Here is a 17,779-nt window from a genome sequence, read left to right as displayed (position 1 = left end):
AAGAGGGAAAACTCAAGTATTCACACATTTTGAGCTCAATGACAATATGCAAGATAAATTTGGTGTTTAAAATTCAATTAAGCTGTTTATATTGGGGGTTTAGTGAAGACGGGTCATTTTGACCAGAAAATGAGGACAACAGGAGGGTCAATGCAACTTAAGAGTCAAAAAGCCTTATGGCATGTCTTGTGTCCAAACATTTTCTGTCACTTTCTCCTCACCTTTTAATGAGATTAACTGAAAGAGACGATCAGCCCTGTCACCATGGTATTTCAAAATTAAAATTAAAATTTCACTTTATTGGGGTGTTACTGTAGATGAGACAATATATTAGAACTTTTGCCACTAACATACAGTAAGCAAGACTTGTGGCACAGTGTTAGCACACAGTTAAGATTGGATTAATTTTCATCCTGCCATCACCATATGACGTTTACTCCTGTGAATGGTTGTGTAGTCATAAATGCACAAAGGAGAAACAAATGCAAATTTGAAAATATTTTTTTAATATTTTCAAAATTTACAGGTCAGAAAAATCTGTATGCATTAACTAAATCAAACAAAAAAACTAAAAACCAAACAAGAAAACAACCAGGTTTGCAAAACAAAAATAAAAATTACGGTAAACCATTTAAATTATCCAAAGGGAGAAAAAAGGAAAAATAACATATTGTTGGAAAGTTTAAACTTCGTCTCCGTACAGGCCTGTTTTTCATGAGCAAGCAGGAACACGTTAATGTAAACCATAACCACCCCTTTCAACAGAGAGATTCCAGTACATGTTTCTTACAACTTATTCTTTAAACAATGCATCTACAAATGCTGCAACAAGAAGCCTGCAATCAGAAATTAATTAAAGGGTTTAATTTACATTTCCTTCATTGCTCTAACCAAACAACATGCAGAATATGCATCTTGTCTTGTCAAAAAGTTGTTAAAGTGCTAAAATGTACGCAGGTAAGAGGCATCATACCACAAGTGTTTTCATTACAGCAATGGCTGATCAACACCGTTTGTAGAAGGGGAATGCATTAAGAATGAACATGAAATCATGGAAGAAGTTCTGAACAACATCGACCACCTGGCTTGAGGTGTGGACCTCTAAAACATAGAAGGTGCCAGATTTTCCAGATGCAGACCTTTTATTCTTGGATTTATTAGATAAGCATTTGTAAAGTATGTTGTCAGCAAATCAAATCCACACTCACATCTTCAGCTTGGATAACATGGGTGCCTTTAATTGGTACATATAAGAAGGAATGATATTGACGGAGGCAGACCTTGTTTATGGTGGGAAGGAAAAACTTCTGGAGCTTCTTTAGGTTATGTAAAAAGGGAGCGGTCCTGATGCTGTGACGTGTATGGACTCCTACCTGCCAATCACATGTGTTTGGATGAAGCTCACTTAAAGTGGTTAAACAGAAGGAACATTAGTGTGCTTGCCTGAGCTTTTCCTGCACACTTGTGTTTTTATGGGACCTAACTTTTCTCCCTGTGAGCTCATTAATGCAAACAGAACTGCACGTTAATAATGCAAAAGCATCTTTTCATGATTATTTTAAAAAGTCCCCATGTCTGTAAATTGGGATGAAGCCTGAAGCATGGACAGACTAGGTGTCGTCACCCTGTTGCATCTCAAGAATAGTGTCGCTGTTCCTCCACATCTAAAAGAGTCATCTATGGCGGTTCATCTGATTAGGCTGGCTCCTGGATGTCTCCCTTTGGATGTTTTCCAACATATGCCACTTACAGGCAGGAGACCCTTAGGCAGACCCAGAACTTTCTGCAAACAATAAATGTCTATTTTTCTCCTGGAAACATCTTGGGATCACAATGAATGAACTGGAGGAAGTTGCGAGACAGAGGGATGTCTAACTTACCTTTCTGAGCCTCCAATCCTCCAGGATTGATCTCGGATAAGCAGAAGACAGTGGATGAATGATTTGCTGTCCTGGTGGCCCTCCATATGTTTGGTGTTCAGGTGTACTGTGGCTAATGAGATCACAAACTGAGAGGGAAAATCTAGGTTGGATTTGAGATGCATTCAGATATGATCTGTTAGACCACATTTAGACCTGATCTGAGAAACATTTGGCCACATTCGCAACAGTATTACCATTAAAGTGACTTTACTTAACTCCAAACAATACATTTTACATCTGGATGTTTTATGTTCCTCGGGTTTTATTCTGGAACAAAAAGTGTTAGAATGCAAGTGGGTATGAAGTAGTTTATTCAAAAAGTATTTTCTTTTACTTATGGATCCTGATTTGAAGAAAATCCCGAAATTTCCCCTTGTTCGTTTTCAGACTGTATTGGAAAAGAAACACACAGGCTATTGCCATAAACTCTGCACATCCAGAACCTGGTCTACAGAAGTCAGTGTATTTTTCCACAGCTTTGATAAGAAAACCTCCGGCGACAGCTTGTCGACTTCCTTACTTTACCTTATTATCCACCTTCAAAAGGGAGGACATTTGCTTTATATGAATGAAAACTGCATGTTTGGTATGTAAACAGAATAAAATGTGTCATTAATTTAGTTTGAAAGCTCCGAAGAGCTTCAGAACATTCCAGTTAATCAGTTATGAGATCTGAAGTGAAGAGAGACCTTTTAGGAAGCTGAGGTCTGAGTAAATGTTTGTTTTTTTTAGGTAACAAAGGTGAGAAGCTACATGACACGAAATCAGGAAGCCATGACTCTAAACTGACAAAACCATGCAGTAAATACATTTGAAGGACTGGAAACGAGGGGGTTGATCATAATAGGCTCAAGCAGTTAAAATAAAAAAAAATAAATAAAATGGGTATTAATGTATAATTACCATATAATATATGGTTTATAACAACTGTTATTGTTATTAAAATAAATACATTTTATTGTTATCATGTAAAACAAAATTAAAGTAAAAATACAACAAGATTCATTTAATAAGTTGTGATACAGAAAAATTAAAAACCAACTCAAGTTTGGGGTTTCCAATTGAGCAAAACACTGATTAGTTCCAGTAGGTTATATAACCAGATCACGGCAAAAAAAATGTCTTTTTCGAGCAAAATAATTTGGCAAAACTAAAGAATTTGGGGCAGGAATATGCAGCCTCGTGCTAAATATTTGGCTTTAGAAAGCAGTTGGATTGATTTCTTAGCAGGAATAAGGATGTACGTTAGAAGAGAGTGCAGATCGGTTACAGTATATTTGGACAAAATATGCTCTAAGTACTCAGAGCAGCTCATCTGGAAACCACCATCACGTCACGCTCAAACGTTATGAGATCATATTCTGTTGCTATTCATACATTTGATTTGAACTTGAACTGACGCTCTTGACCCATATCTGCATGATTTTATGCACTGCACATGATTGGCTGATTGGATAATTGCATGGATAAGCAGAACCACAGGTGTTCCTAATAAAATCCCTGGTTTGTGTGAGAAGAATTATTAACCTCCCCACCATGGTGTTGTTTAGAGGACCCCTGAGGAGTAAATATCACCTGGAGATGATTGAGAGGTAATACCTCTATAAGTAAACACAGGTTTAAGTGGTTGCTGCGGCTAAGACATCCTGTGAGGCCTTATCTCTCTTGTGGGTCGACACCCCGACCCACCGGCTCAGCCCGACATTTCAGCATGTGCTCCATCACTGTCTCTGTGTTTACTTTCCAGAGAAGAACAGCCGACCAGAGATGATGACATTGCTTATTTGTGTCCACAGTGGTGCAGCTTGGCTGACACACTGAGGTACGCTGATGGATCTTGAATACTGTGAATTTTTTAACCAACAAATGCAGTGTATGATCCTTAGGACCAACTTTGGAGAGCTGAATTAACTCATTTCAACTCTAGGGATCCTTTAATGACCAAAAGTGGATTCTTGAGGATCAGTGTTCCTTACGGTTTTATAGGGGAACACTGCACAGATTTCTGGATAATTTGGCAACAAGAAACACATGGAGAGGGTTCATCAAGAGGACAGAGGCAGACTGGAAAAGCCAGACTTATTTTCAAAGACCAACCATACGTGCTAGTGCTTGAAAGCTACAAAACTGAGGCAGCACCTCAATAGCTGCCAAGAGAGACCATCCAGAAGACTGATTTACTTTGGTCCTTCGAACACTGCATTTGTAGGCCGAATATGTCACAGCGAAGCGACAAAGGCTGTCTCCTCCAAATGCGTCCCACAAATGCATCCTCCTTTCCCCAGATTTGAAGAATGGGTCCAGTGTACCCTTTGTGGCCCATCCTATCCTGTGATTCATTGCGGCTCGAAGCAGATTGTTCAAACGGAAGCAGCAATGGCAAAAAGGAGAACGACAAAAACCTTGATATTTTACAGTTTCTGTGACACAAATTGTTTTTAGGCAAGAATTGAGCTGTGTAAACATGAAATATCTGCTCAGTTTATCAAGATTTTGCTAAATTGCAAAACTTTTCGGAGATGTCCACAGCCAGCTCATCTCACGAGCTGCCAGTTGACTGGGTGACCAAGGCTCGCTATACCCAGAGAAAACGCCTGACTCCCAGCACGTCATTTTCAAACTCCCGCTGGCTTTCACCACTGAGTGGAAGGTAAACACAGATATAACTCAGTCAGATGATATCTAACGATTAATGTTTGGTTTATTTCAGTGCTTAATTTGTTACTGAGCAAAGTACTGAGTACCTAAATAAGTTCCCCTACAAATAAATTGATTTAAACTTTGTTCAGACAGTTAATATGTTTGTGTTTAAGTTGTTTTACTAATAAATTAAACAAATTGTATTTCTCATCAATGCATTTTATTTACAGCGTTAGATTTCCTCATGTCTATAAACATAAAAATGTATTTTTAAATGGCTGATTAGTGAACAAGAATAATATGAAAAGATAATAAAAAGTCTTTACAAGATTATAAGATGATATAACTGCTGCAGTTCCTCAAGCATCTAATGAACAAATAGAAGAGTAAAAGTTCAGGCTCCATTTTTACGGCTTCACAGCTCTGGGCTCCACACTGACATGGTTGCTTAGCGACAGACGTTACGCTGAGGTAAGGGCGGGAACAGCTGGTAAAGGCTAGACCATCCAACTTCCAGTTTTCCCTGTTTTCGGGTCTTTCGAAGGACTCGGACTACGAATTTGGACATAGCTTTTGTCTAGTTGAACCATAAGGAGCAAGGTGAGTTGTTATGAAAAAACTCAAAGAGAAATATAAATACTTCTCAGTTTAAATTCTGAGGAAAATCCTTTATCCTGATCACTGTTGGCTTCACAGCCTCAGCATCCACATTTAAATTCATCATGGCTTGTCATGCATCTTGAATGCTACCTCTGCCTGATCTTCCTTGTATTCTTTGCTAAATAGTATTTCTCAGAGGAAACAAAGTCCACCAGACTGCATGAAAACACTTCAGCTTCATGTTGGAATTTGTTAAAAGATGCTCATCCAATATTGTGTTTACAAAGCCAATAAATCACCACAAAACCAGCTTCCTTGTGTTGATCCCAGTTTTTTGCCACTTGTTCTTGCTGTCTAGTGTCTGGCCTTATGCCCTGCTGCAGTGACTCGGACGTTTTCTATGCAGAAATAACATTTTTTGCGTGTGCTTTTTAAAAAATTTCATCCTGCTGTGTTTATACGTATACAGTTTCTGAAAAGAAAATGCATTGCTGTTTGCTTTTAACATATCCCATCAGACTAATATCCAAAGATTTGAGTCACTTTGGTCACTTTGCTACTGGAGAACTTTCAGTCAGATTTAAAATGCCCTCATCAGGAGAAATTTTCCGATGTGGTTATAATTTGGTCCACCTGCTGACCAGTGAAGTGGATGTAAATGATTCAGTTTGCAGGGAGAAGGCATATCCATAATCAGGACCAGAGTGTAGGTAGTGTGATTATGAAAGGAGTGATGGTGTAACAGTCATTAACTGGAGCCTCTGACAGTCAAACAGACCCATTAGACAGCATTACCAGTAGCTGCAAGAGTTTAAAAGGGTTCACCACATTGTGGCATTGCATTATGTCAGCTCCTTTAATTCCTCCTTGTTCTGAAATAAATTCCCCTGATTTAGATCTGGGAAGCTGTAAGGATTGGTACATCCAAACAGTGGGATCTTCAAAAAAGTCCTTGAGATGTTCGAGATGTCCAGCTGCTGACATGATCTCGGGTAACATCCACATGCATGCAATGTAACCCTGTTTCCTGGCAGCAAACTGCAGAGTAATAAAATGATCCGTTTATCTGAATGTTTGGTAAGAACGATCATCCATGTCTCAACGCTGAGTTTAAGACCCAAAAATGTCTCCCACAGGGAACAATGGGGTTTGTTTCCTGTTTATGACCATTGTTTCCATTGTTATTACTGGTTTGGTTTTGTAATTTCATAGTTTATCAAATGAAATTATCACATTGTTTGGCAAGAAAAGAAAACAGATTTGATTCTGAGCTTTAAACACATAGAGTCAAAATACTTCAACATTGTTTAGGTTTTTTGCTTGCTGAGAAATACCCCCAACAATCTACCTGGATGGCTTTTGCCTAAGAGGCTGAGACCAACTCTGATTTTTTTAAAACTATTTGCAGTATTTTACAACAATAGTGAAGTTATAAGTAACCAATAAATGGGAGCAGGAACTACATGGTGATTTAGCTTCAGTTTAAATACAAAAAAAATCCCTGATGGAGCATTTGGTTTATTTACCCAGTTGATCCGGGTCAAAGGTGTGTAAAAGACCAATCTCCTGAAGTACTGATTTCACAAGAATCATTCCCAAATCTGCACACAAGTGGACAAGAAAGCAAATGTTCAGTGACTAATGACAGCTCTGAGGGACTATTGGAAGTTCAGTCCTGCAGCTACCACTCCCAAGCGGGGGTGCTGGATTTCTGTAGACACACAGCGGAGCTTATCATGTCCAACACACAGTGACTTCAGGCCTTTCACATCAACAAGGTGAATGATTTCCCTCATTTAGAACACAGAAACTGTGTGTTTAATGATAAGGAATAGTTTATAGTCTTGTTTCTCTTATCAGTTCCTCACTATGTTACTATCACCTACTATAGAGATTAAAACCAAGAGAATGTGTTCTTCTAAAAAAGGAATACAAAATTACCAGATAAATGACCAATTTTATTATGAGGTTTTAATTTTTCTCCATATGTACTGAAATTTACACGTCATTCCCGAAAAGGAAGGATTTTAATAAATTATATGTAGAAAAAAAATCCTGAGATCAAATATGCAACAAGGACCCCGTTGTTGATTCAGTTGCAGCCAACAGTCACAGGGCAAAAAGAAATGTGGCTTTTAGCAGCAAGTGGTACAGAGGGAGAAAGAGAGAGAGAGAGAGAGAGAGAGAGAGAGAGAGTAATTGTACTCGTCGTCTTCCGGGTCGCGGGGGCAGCAGACTCAGCAGAGATGCCCAGACGTCCCTCTCCCCAGACACCTCCTCCAGTTCCTCCGGGGGGAGCCCAAGGCGTTCCCAGGCCAGCCGAGAGACATAGTCCCTCCAGTGTCCTGGGTCACGTCCTGGGCCTCCTCCCGGTGGGACGTGCCTGGGACACCTCCCCAGGAAGGCGTCCAGGAGGCATTCGGTATAGATGCCCAAACCACCTCAACTGGCTCCTCTCGATGTGGAGGAGCAGCAGCTCTACTCCGAGCCCCTCCCGGATGGCCGAGCTCCTCACCCTATCTCTAAGGGAGTGCCCGGCTACCCTACGGAGGAAGCTCATTCCAGCCGCTTGTATCTGGGATCTCGTTCTTTCGGTCATGACCCAAAGTTCATGGCCACAGGTGAGGGTAGGAACGTAGACCGACCGGTAAATGGAGAGCTTCGCTTTTCGGCTCAGCTCTCTCTTCACCACAACGGACCGGCACAGCGCCCCCATTACTGTGGCAGCCACACCGATCTGTCTGTCGATCTCCCGCTCCATTCTTCCCTCACTCGTGAACAAGATCCCGAGATACTTAAACTCCTCCACTAGAGCCAGAAACTCCCCTCCAACCTGAAGAGGACAAGCCACACTTTTCCGGTCGAGAACCATGGCTTCGGATTTGGAGGAGCTGATCTTCATCCCAGCCGCTTCACACTCGGCTGCGAACTGCCCCAGTGCATGCTGTAGGTCTTGGCTGGAGGGGGCCAGCAGGACCACGTCATCTGCAAAAAGAAGAGACAAAATCCCCTGGTCCCCAAACCAGACCCCCTCCGGCCCTTGGCTGTGCGTAGAAATCCTGTCCATAAAAGTTATGAACAGGACCGGTGACAAAGGGCAGCCCAGTCCAACATGCACCGGGAACAGGTCTGACTTAGTGCCGGCAATGCGAACCAAACTCCTGCTCCGCTTGTACAGAGACCGGATAGCCCTTAGTAAAGGGCCCCCGATTCCATACTCCTGGAGCACCCCCCACAGGGCATCACGAGGGACACAGTTGAATGCTTTCTCCACGTCCACAAAACACATGTGGGCAAACTCCCATGAACCCTCGAGTACCCTGTAGAGGGTATAGAGCTGGTCCAGTGTTCCACGGCCGGGACGAAAACCACACTGCTCCTCCTGAAGCCGAGGTTCGACTATCGGCTGGACTCTCCTCTCCAATACCCTGGCGTAGGCCTTACCAGGGAGGCTGAGGAGTGTGATCCCCTTGTAGTTGGAACACACCCTCCGGTCCCCCTTCTTATAAAGGGGGACCACCACCCCAGTCTGCCAATCCAAAGGCACTGTCCCCGTCCGCCACGCAATGTTGAAGAGGCGTGTCAACCATGACAGCCCCACAACATCCAAAGACTTGAGGTACTCAGGGCGGATCTCATCCCCCCTAAGGCACCGCAGACCTTACGGCCGCAGCTAAGGGCGGCAGCATCGACAATAGATGCGGAGAACACGGACTCCATGTCTCCAACATCCCTCAGAATCTGGTCAAAGCTCTCCCGGAGGTGAGAGTTGAATACATCCCTGGCCAAGGGGTCTGCCAGACATTCCCAGCAGACCCTCACTATGCGCTTGGGCCTGCCAAGTCTGTCCAGCTTTCTCCTCCCCCAGCGGATCCAACTCGCCACCAGGTGGTGATCAGTGGACTGCTCAGCCCCTCCCTTCACCCAAGTGTCCAAAACATGCGGCCGAAGGTCTGATGATATGACAAGAAAGTCGATTATTCCCCGGGAGGGGCACTATCCAGCACCCCCGACAGGGACGCCAAGAAGGCCATTTACTCCGCACTACCACTCGGCCCGTAGGCTGAAATGATAGTCAGAGACCTCTCCCCAACCTGAAGGCGCAGGGATGCGACCCTCTCATCCACTGGGGTAAACCCCAACACAACACTAGACGGCTGAGCTGGGGGGCAACAAGCAAACCCACCCCAGTCCGCCGCCTCTCCCCGTGGGCCACTCCAGAGTAGAAGAGAGTCCAGCCCCTCTCGAGCAGATGGGTTCCAGAGCCCACGCTGGGCGTGGAGACGAGCCCGACTATTTCTAGTCGATATCTCTCGACCTCCCGCACAAGCTCAGGCTCCTCCCCCCCCCCAGCAAGGTGACATTCCACGTCCCTAGAGCCAACCTAAGCATCCGGGGATCGGGCCGCCGAGGTCTCCACCTTCGTCCGCCGCCCAATCCTTTTTGTACCGGTCACTCACAGTTCCCCTTGCAGGTGGTGGGCCCACTGGGGGATGGTCTCTCGTTCGGGCTTGGCCTGGCCGGGTCCCGCGAGGAGCAACCCAGCCACCAGGCGCTCTCAGACGAGTCCCGACCCCAGGCCTGGCTCCAGGGTGGGACCCCGGCTCCGCCGTACCGGACGACGTCACGTGCCTCGATTTTGTAGTCGTCATGAGGGGTTCTTGAACCTCTCCTTGTCAGACCCGTCACCTAGAGCCTGTTTGCCATGGGAGACCCTATCAGGGGCATTTAAGTCCCAGAAAACATAGCCTCTAGGATCATTCGAGCACTCAAACCCCTCCACCATGTTAAGGTGGTGGTTGAAGGAGGGGGAAATCAATTGTTAAAAGAAAAAAATAAGAAGCCACATACTATATAGGGCAATGGGCCCCAACGTTGTCATGAAATGTGGTGTTGGAGCAGGACTTACTCACACTGAAACTTGGAAGCAACATGAATTTAATAATAAACAAAGCAAACTTATACGTTTGTGCAGAGCAGGGAGCAGAGGGAATATTACTAAAACAGAGAACACAGAGGAAGCTGTACTAAAGGACAACAGGAACTACAACCCAAGGGGAGGAAGACAGACACTAAAAGAAGAATATAAAAAAACAAAAGAAACACAGAGAACAGAACACACAAAAGAACTAAAGAACTCAACACAAAGAATGGACTAATATGGAAAGACCCAAATGACAATAATAACCTACTTAAGAGTTGTTTGTCATTGTAAACAACTTAAGACTGCAATGGACTGGCGACCTGTCCAAGGTGTACCCCGCCTCTCGCCCATAGACTGCTGGAGATAGGCACCAGCTTCCCCACGACCCACTATGGAATAAGCGTTAGAAAATCACTGACTGACTGACAACTTAAGAGTAAACACAATACAAAACAAATGTAAACCAAAAGACCAAAACAGCAGTGGATCATGTCAAAACCCTTATACCAAGATCTCACTGTCCTGTGTTTTTAGAATATTTTCCTGCTCTCACAGCTATTTTTGAAAACTAGGTCATTACCGGGCTCCTGAAAAATGTTACGGTATGCTTAGAAATAAGTGCAATCATTTGATTTAGGTGTGCTGGAGCAGGGACAATCACTGGAGTTACAGCTGTGAAACTCCTCCCTTCAGAAAGTTGTGCATAAGAATAGGTTAAAACTGTGCATTCTGATTTTTACCTGTCTCGTTTTCTGTGTACAGTTCAGTCCTTGTTTTATCTGGGCCTCAACATAAATAATGGTTTATGAATTTCAAAAGAAGCTGAATGTTGCAGCAGAACGTTAATAAAATATAATTACATAGGAACAAATAAAATATGCAAATATTGTTTTATTTTTTACAACAATCTCTTTAAGTGTGTCTAATTGTTGCAGGTGACTTGTAATTAAATCAAGTGTCTAGCTGGTCTCAGCACTTTAAAAATAGTTGGAAGTTTTTTTGAGTTTTATTTCACTTAAGATAAAGATTATCCATAAGATCATCCATAACTTACACCAGAGTTCACCTTTGAAATCATTTTACTTTTGTTGCACCAATGTCAAACATAGCTTAACCAGTAATGGTGTGTTTTAAGTATGCAGCTGCAAAATGTCCAACCAAATTAAAACTTACAAGATAAAATCAGGAGGTGTGGAGCTGAATATATGCTTATCAGAACTAAGCATTTAGATTCACCTAAAGATCCACTCAAATGATCCTGGGTCTGCTGGAAGCAGTTTGTTGTTTGCTTGCAGGAAGCCTCTGGAGGTGTTTAATGGTCTTATGATGACCTCCTGACCAGGCTAATTGTGCGCTGCAAAGGTTCGGTCTAAGACAAACATTAACCCCCAGGGAGCTTCCAGCTTTGACAAGCACATCCAGCCGCATGTGCAGTATTTATTTCAAATTTCACTTATCGTTAATTCAGCCAAAAAATGTGAACAATTTGAAGAGTAACATTCCCAAGCTCTGATTTTGCAGAGGCCCTGAAAATGTGGAAATCAGCCTCCCCGAACATGTGGGCCCAAACTCGCCAAAGGAGTGTTTTTGTAACAATTTCTTCACTTAGCAACGTCCCGGACTTGGCTGGCCCGTCTCGAAGCACACTCACAGATGCAGAAAGGGAAGCTTCCCGGTCCGTCATCAATCATGCTGCTCTACAGAAAACAATTATGAGCGAGCATGCATGGTTCAAACATGAAACAACAGTGAGAAAAACAGATGGACTGACCACTGGCTCTGTGGATGTTATCAGATACGTTCACAAGAAACCTAAACGGAAGGTGACAAGTCAGGGATCAAAAAGACCTTGTTTAAAAGATCAAAGAAAATTACAGATAATTATTGACTTTTTTCAGATTTTTCCAGTTCTATTACCTTCCTGTGCTTAGTAATGCAAACATTCGTCTCCCAGAAATCACTGACATTTAAGCCAAAATAAACTTGTAAATGTGAACCACATCTTTAGGAGCGAAAAAAACAAAAAAAAACAAAAAACAGCAGTAGTGTTTTCCCAAAGGATGGGAATCACAGTTAACCAGAAATCTGTTAACTCCAAAATCCATAAGAGCTTCCAGAAAGTCTTTTTGTGGATATGTGCAGCATCTTAACAATTGTTTCGAGTATTCAGCATTTCAGACCCAAAACTTTTACACAGTTTGGCTTATATCAAGGCCTATGAAGAATCCAGTAGAGACTGACCAATTTCCTTTAATGGGAATAAACCTTTGCAACTAAACCAGAAACAGTCTGTGGTGCTCAAATGGGCAAATGGAAAATAATTGGATTGTCATTCAGGTCACTGAAGAGAACAATGCACACTCCCATTTGCATTTCATAAATAAATCATATTATACAGACATGTTGTTTCTTTCTTTGGTAAATAAATTATAGTTAGCAACTGCAGGAAACTTTTCCAGGAACACTGATGTTTTATGTCAAATACAGGAGAATATTCAGTTAGTAAATGAAAGTAGTGTGTATCCAAGATACTATGAGAAAGCCTAATGTCCAAATAATACTGAGAATATTTCTGTATTCGTGACTTACTCTTTAGAATGTAATGAAATAGGTATGCTTATTTGTCATTTAGGTTAAATAAAATGTGAATAATGGTGAAAGTCTTACATGGGAATGTTGTCACGCCCAAAGATTGTTTTCCTGGTATTAACTAATAGTTGTGTTCAATGACCAGCTTTACTACTGTTACCCAAAAGCCATAATTTTCCATTGATCCAGTCAAACATTATAGCAACACTTTCAGATGTTTACAGTATGTTGTGCATGTGTGTGTACAACTGTTATATTAGAATAAGATTTGTCAGAAATGCTAACAAAAAGTCTTTGACTGCAGCCATCTTTAAGTTTTCAATACATTCCAGCCATTTCAGATTTTATGCTCAAAGTTGTTGAGAAAAAACTCAGACTTTCCATGTCTTTGAGGGGTATTTGGGTGCCTTCAAGTGTGTAATTCTAACCTGGATCTTGGAAGCTCCAACAATGAAGTTGTGGCTGATGGCCGCTCACACCGAGCCTGGTTCTGCTGGAGGTTTCGTCCTGTTAAAAGGGAGTTTTTCCTCTCCACTGTCGCTACATGCATGCTCAGTATGAGGGATTGCTGATAAGTCATCGCCAGTGACTGTCCACTGTCTCTACATGCTCATCCAGGAGGAGGGAATGCTGCAAGTCACTGACTGGATGCAATCTGCTGGGTTTCCTTTGACAGAAAAACTTTTTATCCAATTTGAATAAATAACTGAATCTGACTGCACTGTTCAATTGTTAGGATTAATTGGAATGTATGTACCTGACTGTTGTGAAGTGCCTTGAGACGACATGTGTTGTGAATTGGCGCTATATAAATAAAACTGAATTTAATTGAAGTCCACGCAGTATAGAGCATTAATTCAATGATTACTATAATTCAAAAGGAATTTACAACTAAAACTAACACAGTGTACAGCTACAGTGCCTTGCGAAAGTATTCGGCCCCCTTGGAACTTTTCAACCTCTTGCCACATTTCAGGCTTCAAACAAAAAGATATAAAATTCAAATTTTTTGTGAAGAATCAACAACAAGTATGACACAATCGTGAAGTGGAATGACATTTATTGGATGTGTCAAACTTTTTTAACAAATAAAAAACTGAAAAGTGGGGCGTGCAATATTATTCAGCCCCTTTAGTTTCAGCACAGCAAACTCACTCCAGAAGTTCAGTGAGGATCTCTGAATGATCCAATGTTGTCCCAAATGACTGATGATGATAAATAGAATCCACCTGTGTGTAATCAAGTCTCCATATAAATGCACCTGCTCTGTGATAGTCTCAGGGTTCTGCTCAAAGCGCAGAGAGCATCATGAAGACCAAGGAACACACCAGGCAGGTCCGAGGTAATGTTGTGGAGAAATTTAAAGCTGGATTTGGATACAAAAAGATTTCCTAAGCTTTAAACATCCCAAGGAGCACTGTGCAAGCAATCATATTGAAATGGAAGGAGTATCAGACCACTGCAAATCTACCAAGACCCGGCCGTTCCTCTAAACTTTCATCTTGAACAAGGAGAAGACTGATCAGAGATGCAGCCAAGAGGCCCATGATCACTCTGGATGAACTGCAGAGATCTACAGCTGAGGTGGGAGAGTATGTCCATAGGACAACAATCAGTCATACATTGCACAAATCTGGCCTTTATGGAAGAGTGGCAAGAAGAAAGCCATTACTCAAAGATATCCATAAAAAGTCTTGTTTAAAGTTTCCCACAAGCCACCTGGGAGACACACCAAACATGTGGAAGAAGGTGCTCTGGTCTGATGAAACCAAAATCGAACTGTTTGGCCACAATGCAAAACGATATGTTTGGCGTAAAAGCAACACAGCTCATCACCCTGAACACACCATCCCCACTGTCAAACATGGTGGTGGCAGCATCATGGTTTGGGCCTACTTTTCGTCAGCAGGGACAGGGAAGATGGTCAAAATTGATGGAAAGATGGATGGGGCCAAATACAGGACCATTCTAGAAGAAAACCTGTTGGAGTCTGCAAGAGACCTGAGACTGGGACGGAGATTTATCTTCCAACAAGACAATGATCCAAAACACAAAGCCAAATCTACAATGGAATGGTTCACAAATAAACATATCCAGGTGTTGGAATGGCCAAGTCAAAGTCCAGACCTGAATCCAATCAAGAATCTGTGGAAAAAGCTGAAGACTGCTGTTCATGAACGCTCTCCATCCAACCTCACTGAGCTCCAGCTGTTTTGCAAGGAAGAATGGGCAAGAATTTCAGTCTCTCGATGTGCAAAACTGATAGAGACATACCCCAAGTGACTTGCAGCTGTAATTGCAGCAAAGGGTGGCGCTACAAAGTATTAACGCAAGGGGGCCGAATAATATTGAACACCCCACTTTTCAGTGTTTTATTTGTTAAAAAAGTTTGACACATCCAAACATCCAATAAATTTCATTCCACTTCACGATTGTGTCCCACTTGTTGTTGATTCTTCACAAAAAATTGGAATTTTATATCTTTATGTTTGAAGCCTGAAATGTGGCAAGAGGTTGAAAAGTTCAAGGGGCCGAGTACTTTCACAAGGCCCTGTATGCGATGCAACATTTCAAGTTGATGGTGGTCATAATTCAGCAGCAGCAGAGTTCCACTTGTATTAGCAAATGAAGACTTCTGTGGTCCATGTAGAGGTTCTGGTGAAAAGCTTACACCCACTTATCATGGGCCTGAATCCTTATTTTTGCTTTTTGATTTATTTATTTGAACCTTTAGTAGGGTGGATTGATTATGTTACAAACAACTGCAATGTGTTTTTAAAACTTGAACTGGAACACAAGTGTCACTGTCCACAGTAATCCCAGTTTTATATTGCCAAGGAATGAGTCCTGACCAAGAAAGAAACCCGTGATCCTTGATTGGCACTTTTGTAAAAGGTTTTTTGAGACTGAGTCGAAACAAAGATTGAGCTATTTCAAAACAATGACAAGGTGAGGACAGGAGATTGAGGAGTCAAGGTGAGATTTTTAAACCCAAGAACACTGTACTAACTGTCAAGTATGGCAGCCTTATGTTGTCAGACTACTTCTCTCCAAAGGTTACTGATACATTACACAAAGAAGATGGAATAATGATGAGGGCCTACTTCCAATTATTCAGCTTCACCTTAAATAGACAGGTAGATAGCTGAAACGTGGACACAATTAGATGTTTCAGCAGGACAATGATTCCAGCCACACTTGGGAGTCAATAAAGCAGGCTAACCTTAAGCTTCTGGGATAGTCCTGAGCTACGTTCCCTCTAAGCTGTGCACCTGCGCACTGCTCACATTTTTTCAGTGCACAAGAAAATATAAGCAGAGCATAAAATAAAATTCAACATAAACTGTAAATTAATTAGACTAATAATATTTTTTTCTGTACCATTTTGCAACGTAATTCAATGAGTGACAGGTGTCCAGCCAATGATACGACAAAATTCCCTTACGCTACGCAGCCAATCATAGCATTTACGGTGCTTGCGTATGTGCCTTGCCCATTATTGCGGCCAGGACTCAGTTCCTGCCAAAATGATTTCTTAGCTATGCCTAAAATGTGCTTCTGTGTCAAAAGAGCTACCAGTTTCAAATAATTCTACAAATTCTGTCAAGAAATGTGGCCAAATATCCCATGAAAAGAATGCAATAAGCTACAAAAATCATATCGCGAATCTATGGGAAATTTGACCAAATTTTAGTGGGTGTGTTTGTATATATTTAAGCCTGCAAGTATAGTGACTATCCTGTCTAAACTGGAGAAAATATGTTGCAAAATCATTTCACCAGGGATAAACAACAGTTCTAATACATCGTTGAAAGCCCAAAATTAATCATTTTTATTGTATTTAATGTTAATGATGAGTGTATGGAACCTTAAAATCAGAGCTGTTGTGTTTCTGGTGCCCACTTGTTTTAGATATCTTGTAAAAATGCTCCATAGCTGGGAGAGCTCAACTGTTTCTCAGATCTACATCTCGAAACAATTTGCTCACGGGTTTAAATTCTCTTAATTTTCGTCCTGACATTTCATATCGAAACTGAACAAAAAAATTTTTTATGAAGTCCAACATTGATATTTGTTCACATGCTACCTCTAGAACAGTTCAGAACTGCAATGCATGTGAGGAAGTGAGAACAGAAGAGGTACAACAGATGTGAATACCACCAGGTTTTGTTTGCATCTCCAATTCAAAGCTGCTTTCTCTTACATAGGTTCAAAGACAATATAGTGTTTTGGAATAAAATAAATGTTTTGTTGTTAATGAGACTTAACACTGTTGATTATAGTTTCCATGGTTACATTACCACTTAAAACTATTTCCCCCCGCCCCACCCACACTGAAACACTTTGGTTCTGTTTCACATAGGAGGCAGGATATGAGGGTGGATGATGCAGACTGGGAATCACTTCCCATCTGAAAGTGTAATAAATCACATACTGCAGAATTCCTTACTATCCTGAATTAGGTTGGGGTGTGTCCAGTTTGGATACTTTTTATTGGCTCTGGTACTTCTTGATAAGTTACAAACTACAATCTAGACCCGAGTTGTTTTACCTATTCAATTATTCAACGTGAGGGAAATTTTTGGGTGCCTTCCATTTGTCTCCATCAGGAGACGCTACCAGCTCTCTGCCTTTTAGATGACAGCATCTTGAAATCCTTGGCCGTAATTCACTGTTTGACAGTTTTTACTAATTTTGTACATGTGGGAAGTACAAAGAAAACAAGATGTCACTGATGTTGCTTGCCTTTCATTAGAGATCCGTTCCAGCAGCAGAAGCAAACGGTTCTGCTCTAAAGAAAACCATCTAAATTACAAACATCCGTCAAAGTGTCATTTACACCGTTAATGTCAGCTAATGACAGGAGCTGTGTGCTAAGAAAAGCTCTCCTTGTCTGCTCAGCTAAGACTCTGCTGAGTAATGACAAGTTATGCAGCCGCGCTCAGTGTGTGTGCTCAACGACGAATAAAACGCTGGACAATTAGGGGGACTGATTGCAGTCACAGACCTCGCCAAGCAGTAATTTCCATTGTTAATAACCAAAAGAAAACATTTATGTCTGATGCTGAAAATTGTTTTGCTTTTAGCTGCAGTGACTGTCAGC

General features: G+C 41.7%; 1 long non-coding RNA gene across 1 annotated transcript in view; it reads right to left on the bottom strand.

The window, feature by feature from the left end:
- Positions 1-537: 537 nt before the first annotated feature.
- Positions 538-17,779, bottom strand: part of LOC124855869 — a 31,223-nt gene continuing 13,981 nt past the window's right edge. Inside the window, exons 3-4 of the long non-coding RNA XR_007035173.1 lie at positions 1,881-2,008; positions 538-1,783 (exon numbers count right to left, since the gene is read on the bottom strand). This is a non-coding gene — a long non-coding RNA (uncharacterized LOC124855869). The remainder of the gene's footprint in view (positions 1,784-1,880; positions 2,009-17,779) is intronic.

The sequence above is a fragment of the Girardinichthys multiradiatus genome, chromosome 19 (genome assembly GCF_021462225.1).
Source record: "Girardinichthys multiradiatus isolate DD_20200921_A chromosome 19, DD_fGirMul_XY1, whole genome shotgun sequence".
NCBI classification, from domain to species: domain Eukaryota; kingdom Metazoa; phylum Chordata; class Actinopteri; order Cyprinodontiformes; family Goodeidae; genus Girardinichthys; species Girardinichthys multiradiatus.
The sequence above is the reverse complement of the archived record's forward strand: the minus strand, read 5'-3'. Positions and strand labels throughout refer to the sequence as shown.